The 16530-nt window shown below is 43.3% G+C and overlaps 1 protein-coding gene and 1 long non-coding RNA gene across 2 annotated transcripts in view; both read left to right on the forward strand.

Moving 5' to 3' along the window:
- lhx3 (LIM homeobox 3) overlaps positions 1-16530 on the forward strand; it is a 66060-nt gene that overhangs the window by 666 nt on the left and 48864 nt on the right. The gene's annotated exons all lie outside the window — the stretch shown is intronic.
- Positions 203-7073, forward strand: LOC138746844 (uncharacterized). Its single transcript, XR_011347163.1, has 2 exons — positions 203-260; positions 6804-7073. It is a non-coding gene; the product is annotated as an uncharacterized lncRNA (long non-coding RNA).

Genomic DNA, 16530 nt, shown 5'->3' on the forward strand with positions numbered 1-16530 from the left:
GAATAAAAACGCATTTAAAACGCATTTGCAATAGTTTGGCAGTCTTCCCCCCCCCCCCCCCCCCCCCCCCCCGCAGTGTCCGAATCCCATTGTGATCTCGCAGGCAAAATTTAAAGCCTTCTGCCGTCCCAACTAACGCTCATAATGAATATGTAACGACGCTAGGGTTTTTTTTTGCTAGACTATGTCATTTACAAGATTTACGCACGGATTGATACACGGGCTGTTTTCGTGCGACATTCTTAAAGTCTGTAAGCAAGGTAAAGGGAGTGGGGTGTATTAACATTTTCATTCTAAGAGATAAATTGTAACTTTAACCATCCTTCTGTTCGCTGGTAAGCAGCACACGTTATGAATATGTAATGAGGCTTATTGTTAGGAAATTCTATCAACAGATGTAGAGCGCGTGTCTGGTCTGGGCTGTCAATACAGGGACATCATTCATTGTTCGGCATTGGGAGAGACAGGAATAGTTTTCTGTAACCCCGAACAGCAAGAAACGACCCGTTTTCTGCCCCCACCCCTTGTATTTGCCCCAGTTCCTCCAAACCCAAACGTATAGCAGTAACCTAGGTTATTTCAGCCCCACCTCAGGTGCATTTTCTCTAAAACACCAATGCCGAAGATATCTTTTGCCAAATTTCTAACCTCCCATTCACCGCCTCTCTCTGCGAACCCTTGAGGCGTGTGTTGAAGGGTAGTTAGGATTTCAGAACTGCGAAGGTAGCCGGTGTTTCTCTTCTGAAATTCTATCCCGACTTATCTTGCCATCAATACAGAGCCTGTCCTCGAACATGACGAGGTTTTAAAAAATAACGTTCTGCTCCATTGAGGAGAAACACAATAAATACGTTTTAGAAATTGTTCAATAGGCAATCGAACATGAAATAATTGACCAGAAAAACGGGGTGTTTAATAATGTGAATCCCAGTATTATTTGAGTATTGTTTATGTGTCTCCTACACTGTTCCTTCAGGTCTCAGTTGGTCACCAATTATATTTCTTTTATACTGTTGGCATTCCGAGAACACCGAGAGCGAGCTCTCCTTAATATTTCCCCCACCGGCAAAGCATTTCAGGTCAATATTTTGGTAATGCTTTCAGTTGGCAGCCTCAGTCAGCATTAGGGACCACAGTGGCGGATTCTTCAGTTTGCGCCGTGGGAGCAATACACGCTCGTTATCATTAAATAGAGTCCTCGTCAAGTTTTTGTACTTCGGTTGAAGGTGCATGTGTAAAAATCAAGCGACGGGTTTAGCTGGGGATCACAATAGGAAAGAAATCGTTTTGTTCGCGAAGCGTTTCATTCTGGAATTTCTCATATCACCCACCCGAAAAGTCGACAATTCTTTTGCTTCCATTGATGCTGCTCGACCCACTGATATCCTCCCTCGGGCTGTTATTTTTATTTGCTGCAGGTTTTAGTCACTCGCCTATCTTGTAATTTGCTTAGTGTGTCAAAGGAAGGATCAGGGATCGAAGTCAAATTCAATGAACTGATCTGATTATTGGCTTCTATCTCGTTATAACACGGAAATAAAAGCAGAAAATACTGGCTATATTCAGTTCAGACAGCATCTGGAAAAGACATCTTTTACAGCTGATGACATTGTATCAAAAGTTCTGATGACGTTTTTCTCCCCATAGATGCTGCCTGATTTGCTGAGTGATTTCATAATTTCTCCCCCTCCTTCGCATTTCTGATTTCAATTGCTGCCACTGTGTTTTTGCTTTTCTTTTTTTTTAAATTTTTTATTTTTCACACCATAAATCACATTAGCCATGATATACACTATTTCTTTTTCACACATATACAGTGCTTTTCGACTGCAGTTTTCGAAGCGTTTCTCTGGCCCATGTGGAAGTGTGTGTGTGTGTTACGATTATTCATTGGCGTAAACCATTAAACCGCGCTTGATCTTGTGTTTTGAAATGCCCGGCCAACTTTTCTCCTTTTTCCACTCCTTCTCTCTTTCCATGGTCTAAATGCACCGAATTGGATTCGTACCTTCCAACCTCTGTAGCTTTCCCCTCACGCCAAGTTTTATCCTCGTCGCGTCCACTCTTAGTGCAAGCGATCAATTGGGTGTAAAATTAGAGCTTTACAAGATTGGAAATAATAATTGAACCACAGTACACATTTCAGCGAAGTATGTTTAATATACCCTGAGAAGGCAAACAAATAGACCATTGATTTTGAATTTATCAGAAGAAACTTCAGTAGCGCTGCGTTTGATTTCCCAAGGCACCACTCGGCTTTAAAGATCAGTGTCAATAAAATTTATCAGGGTGTTACTTAAGATTTTATTGAGCGCCGGCATCTTCCAATGTAAACAGCAGACCCTTGAAATCTTAGTTCTAGAATTTTTTTGCTCTCATGAATCGCACTTGTTTTTGAATATGAAAGTTCGTGTGACTCAAATGACAAGGAGTCTGGGGTGAATTTCCAGACCCGTCTTATAAACAACCAAATCCTACAGGGTTTTAAAGGGAACCTCTGTGTTATCCGTCAATGGATATGTGGTCAAAATCTTCGGGCAGGCGTTGAGATTGCGGCGAGAAAGTGAAGCCTTTAGCCTGAGCACGTATTCTTCTGAATGATAACATGACACAGAAAACAATGAACAGGTGAGATGCGGAATCGAACTGAATCTTTTTGTTGAATTATCACGCAGATTTATTTTTTCTTCCTCCACGTGAGTTGGTTATACAACCCCATGTGTTAGTTGTTAACTATATACGTTGCACAGTGCATTCTTTGTTATTTGATCAAGACATTTAAGGGACAAATGAGGCACTTAAATCGAACTTAAATTTAAAGTGGCGTTCTTTGTGCAAAGATGCAACTGAATTACGTGACATCCAAATATAGCAATTCTATGAATTTCGTGTATAATACCAACCACATCATTACAGTGTGGGTTATAAAAAATACATACATTCACTCCGGACAAAGCCGATTCTTGCCGCGCACTCTCTCTCTCTCTCTGGGGAGATCCATTCTTCAGCTTCCCCTTACAAATATTTATTACTCCGGGGTCTGCCCCGCGAAACAAATCGCAATGAACATTTCTAGTTTCGATGAACGAAGATGAGTGAGAAATAGAGTAAATTTTCCGTGTGCAGAAAGAAACTCACAACCAGCGGACTTTGTTTTAAAGGGAGATAAAATAAAACTATCGACATCAAACAGAACTACTAACAAAAAAGCAGGAATAACTATGCAAACACAGCTCGTTTCCTCGCGTTTTTAGTTATATTCTGAAACTATGAACACTTTCGGGGAAGAAACATAATGTGAAAATGGGTAAGAATTCTCTTATTTGAATATGCAAGCACACAAGTTTTATTTAACGTCACGTATTATACACAAGAGCTCTAGTAAACATACATGCCACCACATATATATTATGTTGTAAGTTATACATTTATGTCATTAAATCGGTTTGCGTATCAGCGTCGTGAGTAGGCCAAGTTAGAACCACAGAACATAGAACTCTACAGCACAGTACAGGCCCTTCGGCCCTCGATGTTGTGCCGACGCATATATTCCTTTTAAATAGTGCTAAAACCTCGCTACCCCGTAACCCTCTAATTTTCTTTCATCTATGTGACCACCTAAGAGTCTCTTAAATGCACCCCAATGTTTCAACTTCTACCACCATCCCTGGCAAGGCATTCCAGACACCCACAACTCTCTGCTTAAAAAACTTAATCCTGATGTCTCCCCTAAACTTCCCTCCCTTCAATTTGTACACATGTCCTCTGGTGTTTGCTATTCCTGCCCTGGAAAATATTCTCTCATATTCTTGTAGACCTCTATTAAGTTCCTTCTCATCCTTCTATGCTCCAGAGAAAAGTCTCCATTCTACTAACCTTGCCTCATAAGAGTTATTTTCCAATCTAGGCAACATCCTGGTAAATTTCTTCTGCACCCTCTCCATAGCTTCCACATCCTGCCTATAATGAGGTGACCAGAACTGAATAAATTCTCTAAGTGTGGTCTTACAGAGATTTGTAGAGTTGCAATAACACCACTCTTCTCTTGAACTCAACCCCACTATTAATGAATTCCAGCATCCCATAGGCCTTCTTAACTATCATATCAACCTGTGCGGTGACCTTGAAGGATGTATGGATTTAAACCCGAAGGTCTCTCTGTTCATCCACTCTCTTAAGTAACCAACCAGTAACCTTATTTTCAGCCTTCTGGTTTGTCCTTTCAACATGCATCACCTCACACTAATCCGGATTGAACTCTATCTGCCACTTTCTGCCCAACTCTGCATTCTGTTAATATCCACTTGTAAACTTCAACAACCTTCAGCTCCATCCACAACTCATCCAACCTTTATGTCATCTGCATACCTACATCCTTCCACCTCTTCATCCAGGTCATTTATAAAAATCACAAAGAGCAGGGGTCCCAAGGACAGATCCTTGTGGAACTCCACTAATCACTGACCTCCAGGCAGAATACTTTCCTTCCACTACTACTCTCTGCTTTTTTCCAGCAAGGCATTAAAAAAAAATCCACAGAGCCAATCTCATGTCACTGATCTCATGTCTCATGACTTTCTGGATTAGTCTCTCATGGGGAAACTTGTCAAATACCTTGCTAAAATCATATTAGACCACATCTGCCACCCTACCCTCATCAATTTATTTTGTTACCTCCTCAAAAACTCTTCCACATTGTCCAGCACACAGGTTTGTTCTATCTTTATCTCACCCTGATCAAGGTCCTTTTCTCATGAATACTGAAGCAAAACATTTATTTAGGATCTCCCCAACTTCCTCCACATCCAGGCAAATTATGCCTTTATCCTTTAGTGGCCCTTCTTCATTCTTGTCATCCTGTTCTTCACATACACATAGAATGTCATGGGGTTCTCCTTAATCCTGCCCCTTTCAAGCTCTCCTAAGTCCATTCTTAAGCCACTTCCTGGCTACCATATATTTATCATGAGCCCTTCCTGTTTCCAGCTTCTCATATCTAACATATGCTTCTTTCTTCCTCTTGACCAGTTGCCTCACCTGTTTCATCAGCCACAATTCCCTCTTCTTATCATCCTTTTCTTGTCCTTGTGGGACAAACCTATCATGAACCCAGCACAAGTGGTCCCCAAACTTCCTCCACATTAGTTCTGTCCTTTCACCCTTGAACAGCTATTTCCAATTTACTCTCACTGGTTCCTGCCTCATCCCTTCAAATTTAGCCCTTATCCAGTTAAGCACTTTCCCATTTTGACTGTTTTTTTTTATAAATCATTTGCCATGGCTATATTGAAGCTCGGGAGTTGTGGTCACTCTCACCAAAATGCTCCCCACTGAGAGGTCCAGGTTAATTACCCAGAAGGATTAGAAATATAGCGTTCATAGAAAGGTTCATTTCTCACCCATCATCTTCATCCCCAAATCGCCCCCTCTGCCTCTGCTACCTCCTTGTTGTGGCTCCTTGGCTAGCACATTCCGAGGGAGTGCGTCAGTTTCAATTCACCAAGGCTTGGATGTTACTGAGAAGTACTGAAACGGAAAATAAACTATAAACGGTTTAACATTCAACTATAAATTGCATGTCCGTTGTAAAACACACTTTGCCGTAAAATGGAGGAAAATTCTTCATTTTTCCAGCTATTTTAATTTTAAGCGATTTGATGATTAGACTTGAGACTGTCCTGGGAGGGCGGGGGGGGGGGTGGGCGTCGAGGGGAATATAACCCCATGGGAGAAACAATTTTATTTACCTCTGATCTAGAGTTGTGATACATTATCCCATTCCCTCATCCATTCACAGGACGGACTCCAGTAGAGATGGGATCACTTCGTATGCATTTCAGTGGTTGGCGTTGCTGGTGGACTTGTCTGTTTGGGTGCCTGTGTATCTTTTTATCACGCGTCTCTGTGTGGGATGTGCATGTCCCGGAATCTAAGTGTGCGCGTCTGTGCGCATTGCTGAGTCTGTGTCTCTAGGCGTGATGTACAAGCTGTCTCTCCAGATGCATTCGCATCTCCAGCTTCCTCGTTGCGCACCCAGCAAAACATGAGTTCCACGAGACATTCTGGGATTGTATACAATGGGCGAACTTTATCGAGGGAACGGGTACAGCCTTTACTGCTGAAAGATCAAACCTGAAAAATATCAACACTCAAAATAAATGGGAAGTTCGATTGGTGGAAGGAAAGCGCAAGATCGATATGGCAAAGAAATATAACAGCGCAAGCGAGAGATCAAACATGGAAGAGCTCGCTGGCCTGACCCAACAACAACCTGTCGATCAGAACCGGCTCTCAGGCCTGGGATTTGTCATTTTGTTTTACCACAACTTCAACCTAACAAACCTTCTCAATAGGGTGGTCTTTGTTCATTCGATGTTCCTATTATTAGACGCCGTGTTATGAATAATCTCTGATATTAGGAGTCATAACCAGAATTTAGGTTAATAGGGATTTCCATCCAGATGAGTATCCATTATCCGAACACAGGTCATACATATCCAGTTATCTAATTGGGCGATATTTTCGTGATAAACATTCACATTTTAAAATATTTTTAAATGTGCATTTGAACATAAAATGAGACGCCACCTGCCCTATATTGGTTCTAATTTTGTTTTCGACTTAATTTACTAAATACGGTTAATAGCACTTTGTATATATGATTGGACTTTATTAAAATGATTACATTTTCTCCAGTCACATAGCAACAGTGGTTACCCTGTAGTTTATTTTGTTGGGCCATAGCTGGGATTTTAAAAAAGATTAAGTACACTTCTGCCAATAATTTAATTAATATACTGTAGCAGCCCACTCCACGGGCCGACACAGCAACCAGTCGTCGAACATGACGATGGGACAGACTGCACGCAGAATGAGACGCCCACTCCCAGAGGCCACAGGAATAGAGGTGGAATCGGCCTGTCACAGCCAGCGGATTGCAGGGGGTCCAATCCGGGCCGCGCATCTGGAACAACCGATCAGCAGCCAGCCTCGCTCAAGCCGTGCCCCGGTGGTGACATGGCGCTGCCTATAAAAGGCAGAGCTGCAGCCCAATAAAGTCAGTGTTGGTTACACTTTGGCGCGTAAGTCTTCTTCCTACCTTGAGCTGTAAGTGGACACAACAATGGAGAAACAGCCTACAGTCAATGTTGTAGCATTGAAACTGCCAGGCTTCTGTATGTCGCAGCCACGGGTGTGATTCCAGCAGGCCGAGGCACAGTTCATCATTTGCCGGATCTGTGCAGATGATCTGTACTACCACGTGGTCAGTGCCCTTGATCAACGCACCACAGCCCGCATCCAGCAGCCCCCGGAACAAGGGAAGTATGTGGCCCTCAAGGATCTATTAATCCACACTTTTGGGTTCTCAAAGCATGAGTGCGTAGCCCAACTGCTGCATATCAATGGTTTAGGGACAGAGCCCCTTCCACCCTCATGAGCGACATGCTCACTTTCAACGATGGCCACATCTCTTACCCACTGTTCCAGCAGATCTTTCTGGAGCGGCTGCCTGAAGACATCTGGCTGCTCATTGCGGAGGAAGATTTTGACAACCCTAGAGAGTGACTGTCTGAGCAGACGAGTTATGGGCAGTGAAAAGGAATGGCTGCATTTCGTTTGAACAGGTGACAGCACCTCATCAGCAATGCCTCGCCAGGAAGTCCTTGTTCGACCATCTGACTGACCGACCACCCCTCCGGTGAGAAGTAGTGTTTCTATCATTAACGGTGGGGTACCGAGGCCTGTCGATGCTGCCGCCCCCTGCACACCCCATGGAAACGCCAAGTCCGGCTGTCATTGATGGCTGCGATGACCGGCCAACTGCATCGCCTCCTCTACACCTGTCGGGCTGACATTTCTTGGTGGACACCAGGACACAGTACAGCGTCCTTCCCCCATCCAGCCTAGAAGCTCACAGTGGCCGAGAGCGTCGAGCAGCAAATGGCTCCAACATTCGGACATTTGGCACCCACACAATTCCCATCCGCTTTGGGGACAGACAATTCACCTGGAAGTTTACAGTGGCAGCCGTACAATAACTGTCACTAGGTGCCAATTTCTTGAGAGCCAACTCGCTACTGGTGGACATTTAGGGGCGTCGACTGGTATACACCCGGACACATCAGACACTCTCACTCAAGGACAATGAGCTTAATAACCCCCATCTACTCTCGGTGAGTACTACCAACAATGAATTTGCTCAAGTCTTAATGGAATTCCCCTCTCCATCACTAGCCCCATTTCAACTCGGCAGAACCCAAACATGGGATGAGACACCAATTATTATGGAGGGCCCTCCCCTCCACGCCAGGGCATGGCATCTTCCCCCTAAGAAACTCATCCTGGCTAGAGACGAGTTTTGAAAGATGGAGGTACTCAGCATTGTGTGGTGCTCTGATAGCCCATGGGTCTCCACCCTTCATATGGTACCTAAGGCAGCTTGAGGTTGGAGGCCATGCAGAAACTACTACTGCCTTAATGAGGCCATCATGCCTGACAGATATCCTGTGCCCCATATCTAGGACTTCACTGCTAATCTGCAGGGGGCATGGATATTCTCTAAGGTGGATCTCATCAGGGGTTATCATCAGATCCCAGTTCACCCTGATGACATTCCCAAAACTACCATCATAACCCCCTTTGGATTGTTTGAATTCCTCCGCATGCCATTTGGGCTTACAAATGTGGCTCAGACTTTCCAAAGGTTGATGGACACAGTGGGCTGGGATCTGCACTTCTCCTTCGTCTACCTCAATGACATTTTAATAGCCAACCACACCTGCATCAAGCATGCCGCTTACTTAAGACTATTGTTCTCCAGGCTAAGTGAGTTTGGTTTAACCATCACTTTGGCCAAGTGACAATTGATTTCCTGGGATATCGCATTGACCAACGTGGGGCCAGGCCATTATCCACTAAAGTGGACACTATTCATTCCTTCCCAAGACCAATGGACTTCAAGAGTTTACAGGTATGGTCAATTTTTAATAATCGCTTCATACCTGCAGTGGTCGGCATTAGTGAGTCCACTATTTCCCCTCATGGCAGGGCCCAGTAAAGACATTCCATGGATACAGGAGGTGACTGAGGCTTTCCAAGCACCCAAAGATACCCTGGCCAAAGCCACCCTCATTGTGCATTGCAGGACAGATGCCCCAACTGCCCTCAAGGTAAACACCTCCAGCACAATAGTCAGGGGTGTACTTGAGCAACTGGTTAATGGACAGTGGCAGCCATTGGCCTTTTTCAGTAAACATATCAGGCCACCAGAGCTCAAGTACAGTGCCTTTGCTAGGGAACTGTTAGTGTTATACCAGGCAATTTGGCATTTCTGTTACTTCCTGGAGGGCAGTAAGTTCAAAATTTACACAGACCACAAACCACTTACCTTTGCTTTCAGCAAGGTGTCAGACCCATGGTCAGCCAGGCAACAATGGCACCTGTCCTACATATCTGAATTTTCCATGGACATTAAACATTTCACTGACAAGTCCAATGCCCTATCCCATCTGGCTATCCAAGTGGTGCACAACCCCACCCCGGTTATTGACTATGCAGTCCTGGCAGATGTGCAGCAAGCAGACCCTGACATATCAGTGTACCAGACAACACTTACTGGCCTACAACTGGAGGTCATGCACATCGCCCCAGGTAACTGCACACTGCTCTGTGACACCTCAACCCCATCATTCTGGTTGCATGGAGGAGGCGAGTTTTCAATTCGATCCACAATTTGGCTCATCCTGCTATCAGGACTACAGTTAGAATGGTGGCCAACAGTTATATCTGGCACAGCCTCCATAAAGATGTCACTTAGTGGGCCAAAATGTACTCAGTGCCAGGTATCCAAGGTTCAGACCCACATTAAAGCCCCCCCCCCCCCACAGCCTTTCAAACCAGAACGCTACCATTTCAACCATGTGCACATAGACATTCTGGGGCCCTACCTGTATTCAGAAATGCACGTTATCTATTGACCATGGTTGACCAGATGACTAGAGGCAGTGCCACCATCTGAAATCTCTCCAGAGACATGTGCATGGGCATTACTGAACACCTGAGTGGCATGTTTCAGGGTCCTGGAACACAACATCTGATAGGGGGTCAATTCACTTCCAAACTTCCAACCTGTGGACCGCTTTTGCCAATGTCCTGGGGACTCAACTCTACCACACCACAGCATACCACCCACAGGCCAATAGGCTGGTGAAGAGGTTCCACAGGCACCTGAAGGCCTGAATCACCAGACTGAACTGGGCAGATGAACTCCCTTGGGTCCTATTAGGCATTTGCACCACCACAAAAGAGGATCTTGAAGCATCCTCTGCCGAGTTGGTCTATAGCCTGCTCCTAGTCATCCTGGGTGAATTCGTGGCAGCTTCTGAGGACTTGGGGAGCTCCCCTCGGCTACATTGTCTCAACTGCATGAGCACCTGGGCTCACTAGCCTTAGTTAAGGCCAGAGGTCACGGGCAAGCCAACACCTTTGTCCTAAAAAAACTTTGCAGTCACTACGTTTTTGTCTGACGCGGGGTCCACCGGCCACCCCTTCAATGGCCTTATGAAGGACCATACCTCGTCATCAGAGGTTCCATCTGCATGTTGGACATTGGCAGCAGGGAGGAGACCTTCACACTCGACTGGTTGAAATTGGCCCATTTGGATGTTAACCAGCCAGTTACTCACCCGTCCCCACGGCGCAGGGGTCAGCTGCCAAAAGACAGTGTCCTGATTACCAGTTCTTGTGGTGGTGGGGGGGGGGGGAGTTGTGTTGTGGCCTGCAGCCCACTCCATAGGCCAACACAGCAAACAGTCGTCGAACACAATGATCGGACAGACAGCAATGAGACACCGGCTGAATCGGCCAATCACAGCCAGCAGATCACAGGGGGTCCAAGTGCATCATGGACAACAATTCAGCAAATGGCCTCGATCAAGCCACTCTCCAGTGGTGACGGGTGGGGGGGGGGGGGGGTTATGGGGTCTGCCTATAAAAGGCAGAGCTGCCGCCCAATAAAGTCAGTGACCATTACACTTCCTTGGGATTCGAGTTTTCTTCCCACCTCGAGCTCTAACCTCCTGAGCTGTAACTGTCGCGACCCAGCTACAGTACCAAATTAGTTATTAACGTGGTAATATTATTTTTAAAAATCTATTAACATTAGTGAAGATTGCAAGGTTTTTTTTTTCTTTTGTCATTACATTTTGGTTCATATGTCGGTAATGCTGTGGATTATTGTTAAAACAAGTAGCAGATGAGAGACATACGAATGTTTCTGCGCTGACATGTGCCTCATCTTCTCTTCTCCCCCCCCCCAACCCCCCCCCCAACCCCCGCTCTCCACCTCACAATCATTCCAATCCTTCTTAAGGCCTCGTCCGAAATAACAAGATATTCTTTTCGTCGTGCCTACCTGTCTGGAAGAAAATATTAATTTATAATATTGGTGTTCTTCCAAGGGGTGATGTTCATTTGGTGATAATCTTGTAAATGGCATTCTGTTCGATCATTTGGTTAATGGGTAGAGCATAGGTGCTTTAGACAATGGTGTTAAATTCGACTGTTGTGAGATTAATCGTATGCCCAGTTTTATATTAAAAATCCGCTGACGAGGAGAAACTCAGAATGAATGCATCAGCAATTTTAAAAATTCAGTCTGGTGTTACAACCTTTGTTTTCTGAAAGTCGCTGTCCGTTACTTTCGGCCAATATATTAGCAACCGAAGTAAAACGAAAATCTGCAGAGATTGTGGTTGAAGTGAAAACATAATGCTGGAGAAACTCAGCAGGTCAAACCGTCTGCTTTATATAACAAAAATAAAGATACAGAACCAACGTTCCGGGCTTGAGCCTTGATGAATGGACTCAAGGATTATGTATCTTTATCTTTGCTATATAAAGTAAACGGTTTGACCTGCTGAGTTTCTCCAGTGTTGTGTTTTTATTTCTTTTAGCAACCGGGCCGATTGTGTTATGGAAGAGTGAACATTTTTGATGTTTTGGGGATGGGGCAATGCCCCTGGAAATAAACGTTGAATGACGCGAACGAAATCTAAAACAAGTTGTCGCCGCACTCACTCCATTCTCCAGGGCCAAAGGAAAATAAACAAAAATTTCCAGCAGACGAGCAGTCGAAACCGCATAAAAACCACAAACTGTATTTAGTCCAGGTTGCTTTTGGGAACATCACATCTTTTATTGTGTTCTATGAGGACTCAAGGCTTCGTGCACTCGAAGGAAAATGAAAATACTTGAGGGAAACGCAGCGTTTCTGAACTCATGATCGAAAATCTTGTGGAACGGAGGATATTTTTCGACATTGTACATTTCAGTTTTATTTCTGCTTTGTGCAAGAAAAAATTATATTTGCACATCATATAAAACCTGTTGCTTTATAACTTTATCAACTGGTTGTGTGTATAAATTTCTGCATGCATGTGTGTTTTTTGCATGTCTTTCTGTAAGCGCGCGTGCTCGTGTGTTACTGATACCGTTTCCATTCCCAACTTTGCAGTTTTAATGGGACTTACGCTCTTACATTTCGAGCATACAGCTCGGATCTAACATGTAAGTTTACCCGTGTTTCTAGTTTGCTCGCCTCTCTCGTTTCTGATCGTCATTATGCATTAGTTCTGTTTATTTCGTCGCTACCACTTTACACTTCGTCTTGTTGACATTATTGGATTTCACAGAGCGCCAGCTTCTTGCTGCATTATTAATGAACAAGCCCGGATCATTCTTTTGCTTTCCAAGGGCACGTAGGTTATTTATTTCTCCCCACCCCCAGGACCCAGCGCCATTGTCAACAGGCCAGATTCTGAATATATGGGGGAGGAGGGGGGGGGGGGTGGGGGGGGGGGGGGGGGTGGAATCCCTTGCCAGGCACTTTACTGTGTAAACAGCAAATATGTGCCATGGAAAGAAATTTTATAACATTTTATAACACTTCTAAATGGGATGAATTTATCATATCAATTTCCCACAACGAATATTTTATCCCTTTAGAACACAGAACATAGAACAATACAGTACAGGCCCTTCGGCCCTCGATGTCGTGCCGAACTATACGTTCGTATCAAAAAAAAATTAAACCCTTCCAACCTCGTAACCATTTATTTTTCTTTCATCTGTTTGCCTGTCCAAGAGTCTCTTAAATGCCCATATTGGTCTGCCTCCATCTCCACCCCTGGCAATGCATTCCAGGCACCCACAACTTTCTGTGTAAAAAAAAGTACCCCTGATGTCTCCCCTAAACTTTCCTCCCTTTGTACAGATCTTCTCTGGTGTTTGTTACTCCATTTCTGGGAAAAGGGTGCTGCCTGTCTACCTATCGTGGACCAGTCGTTAGTTACACATAATCGTTAATATTAATATCAATGTTTATTATGGGATAAAATAAAATGAGAGGTTCATTTTTCTCTAATAGTGGTGGAGATTTTGAACCTACTGTACAAAAGGTGTTGGTTCTGTAGTGATGCAAACATCCTCAACGTTTTTTTAACGACGCGTGGAACCGTAAATTGCCAGGACCAGGACCTGAGGCTAGGAAACTGGATTAAAGTTCGCTTCACTTTTTTTCCGATATACCCTACCATCGGCGAACGTCCTCCTTCTGAGCCGCAATTTTCTATAAGGTTCTATAACTCCACCCCACTACACCTTGCTGTTCTCGGGAATGCCACCAATTAATAATTTAATATAAAAAGAATACAGTTGACTTTTCCGTCCAAGAGATAACCAGTTCAGATCAGCCGAAATAAGTGTATTTTCTGGGTTCGTTAGAAAACCGCTCTCTTGATCATCCTTCCTTGAATGGTGTGCGTAACTTTTACTGGGGACAACTTTGGCCCGAGGATGAAGAGGGCGAATGGTGTGCGCGCATCACCGATGGGAGCACTTCTTGCAGAACTGTTGGGTCCCTCGGGTACAGGTTTCCTGCAACTGAGATCAGTACCAATAATTATAAAGACGAAGCTCGCCACAGCAGCACGATACAGTTTTTTAATTGAGCGAAAGAAATTAAAATGGAAGGTAAAATTAGAAACGATTAACCAGAAAAGGACCCGGAGTCTCCAGCAACTCTTTTTTTTAGGGGGAGTGGTGGTGGTTAGGAATTATGCCGTTCTAACCGGCTGGGTTATATTCAAAGCCTCACCATACTAACTTAGTTGTTCAATTTAAGTTTGATCTTTGAAATGGTCGATCAAGCTATTGGTTTTCATCGAGAGTCTTCTACGGCAACAAGAGATGGTCAAGGAATGAACTCTTGCCCTAGGATTAATTAAATGATGTGTGGGCGTGTAAGTAATGCTCGTTTAAAGCGTTAATATATTCGTTATGGAAACGAGAAGATAATAAAACAATAATAATAAAAACAATTTCACTGTAAGCCAACGACCATATATTTTGTACCAACCTATGTCCCTTTCAGACGATCTGTTGTGCAGTAAAAGATGCTGCACCCAACGCTACCATTACTAAGTTCTGCGTGTCGGAAGCAAGGTCGCAGATGAACCTGTTCAAGGAGTAAGGCTGCCTTTCACCTTCCTTTTCCATTATGATAACATGTATGTCTTTAACAAGCAATGGCGGATATAAAGCTGGCAAAATTATTCTTCCTTGGCGGCGGCAATTCCAATGAACTGTTCGGCGTGGAAAAATCGAGCTAAAGTGAATAACTTCAGATTTTAAATAAAACATGGCCTCAACTTTTAGATTGAGTGCATTATTCTCAAAGGTAGGTTTGTTTAGAAGAAAGAGCAATCAACCATTTGATTTGAATGTTTCATAAAACGTAGAATTTTATTTCGCAAAACGTTTCCTTTTTCGTGATTGTTTTTGTATGATGAAACGGATTAACTTGTGGATTCCGATGTTCGTGAGGCCCTAACTTCTCTTTGGAAATAATGCTTCCACGGATTTCCTCTTTACCGCACAAAGCGATTCCACGGACCATTAAACTCCACGTTAATTTTAAACGCAGTTTAATCTTTACAAAAACGAACATTGAAGCTTTCGACACTGGGCAGTGAAAAGAAGCGGTCTGGTCAACCGTAAAGCCTCAATGCAAGGATTTATCATCCATGCACAGCTGACCATTTTCAGTGAAACTCTACCTAGATGTTATGTCATTTCTGCACAGATCATCGTGTAGGCGTTGACACTTTGTCTTCTCTCAATATATTTTAGAATCAGAATCAAAATTTATGGTCACGTACATGTCACGAAATTGGTTGTTTGGCGGAGGCAGCACAATATAAACATTTCTATAAACCACATTTCAAAATTAAAAAAAAAAGTGCAAGAAAAATTTTAAAAAAGACAATATGAGGTGTTGTGTATGGTTCATTTTCATTCAGAAATCTGACAGAGTGAAGAGGGCATGACCTGGATGGAGGAGGTCCATGAGGTTAGAGACTGCTTTTTTCACCAGTCCCATGTAGATGTCCTCGATGGAATGAAGACTGTGATGTCACATCCTTCTGCAATTTTTTTTTCCAGTCCTGTGTATTGGCACCTTCAAACCAGACAGAAATTTGCAGGAGTCGTTGGTGACATATCAAATCTCCTCAAACTACTAGAAACCCTTCTTTTTTTGTCATTCTTTATTTATCGCATATCAACCAATATATTTACAGATGCATCTCTTTAAATATTGACAGTGACATTTTCTCTTTTTTTGCCCATCCCTCCCTTCCCCCTTCCCACCCCTCCAAAAACAGTAAATATTGAACATATAAAATACAATAAAACAATATCTTTATACAAAAGGAATACAACAAAAAAGACCTATCATCTGCTTATACACATTAAATCTGATCATGTTTATCTTCTTAATATTTTAGGTGGTGGTGGTCCGAGGCCTGCTCTTTCTGTTATGTTCCATATATGGTTCTCAGGTTTTTTTCAAACATCGTAACTTTGTCTTTTAAATTGTATGTGATTTTTTTTTCCCAATGGGATATTCTTAAACTTGGTTATATATTCCGTTAATGTTTATAGCCATATAGTCCAACGTGGCCATCTAATATCTTTATTTTCACTTCTTTTCTGCCTTTTCACCACCTCCATCCCCTTTTATTCCAGTACTGTTTTTAAAGTTTTCCTTTTTAATCTCAATATATGACAATGCACTTAAGACATGAAATACCCCAACAATCCCCACAAGCAATAACCCTTTAACCCCAAATGAATCTCCCCTCCTTGGATTGCCACTTGTCCCTTGATGGCAACCACAACTCCCCTTTCCATTCGGTTTGCGAACTTACTCGCAAGCATCAACCGATTTCGCAGTGACCATTATTCACCCCCCCCCAGAGAACACTATTTTCCTATACATATAACAAAGCTCTCTTTTTTTCCCTTCTCTTATCCATCTTTAAATCTTTATATATACATTATGTTTACTTTATATTTTTACATATTTTTGTATATTTTCTTGCCAGTCATCCTTCTTGTCACTCCTCCTCCTCTCTTCTCCTGTCCTTCAAATGTTCAGCAAATTCTTGGGCTTTCTTTGGATCTGAAAAC

The sequence above is a fragment of the Narcine bancroftii genome, chromosome 1 (genome assembly GCF_036971445.1).
Source record: "Narcine bancroftii isolate sNarBan1 chromosome 1, sNarBan1.hap1, whole genome shotgun sequence".
NCBI classification, from domain to species: domain Eukaryota; kingdom Metazoa; phylum Chordata; class Chondrichthyes; order Torpediniformes; family Narcinidae; genus Narcine; species Narcine bancroftii.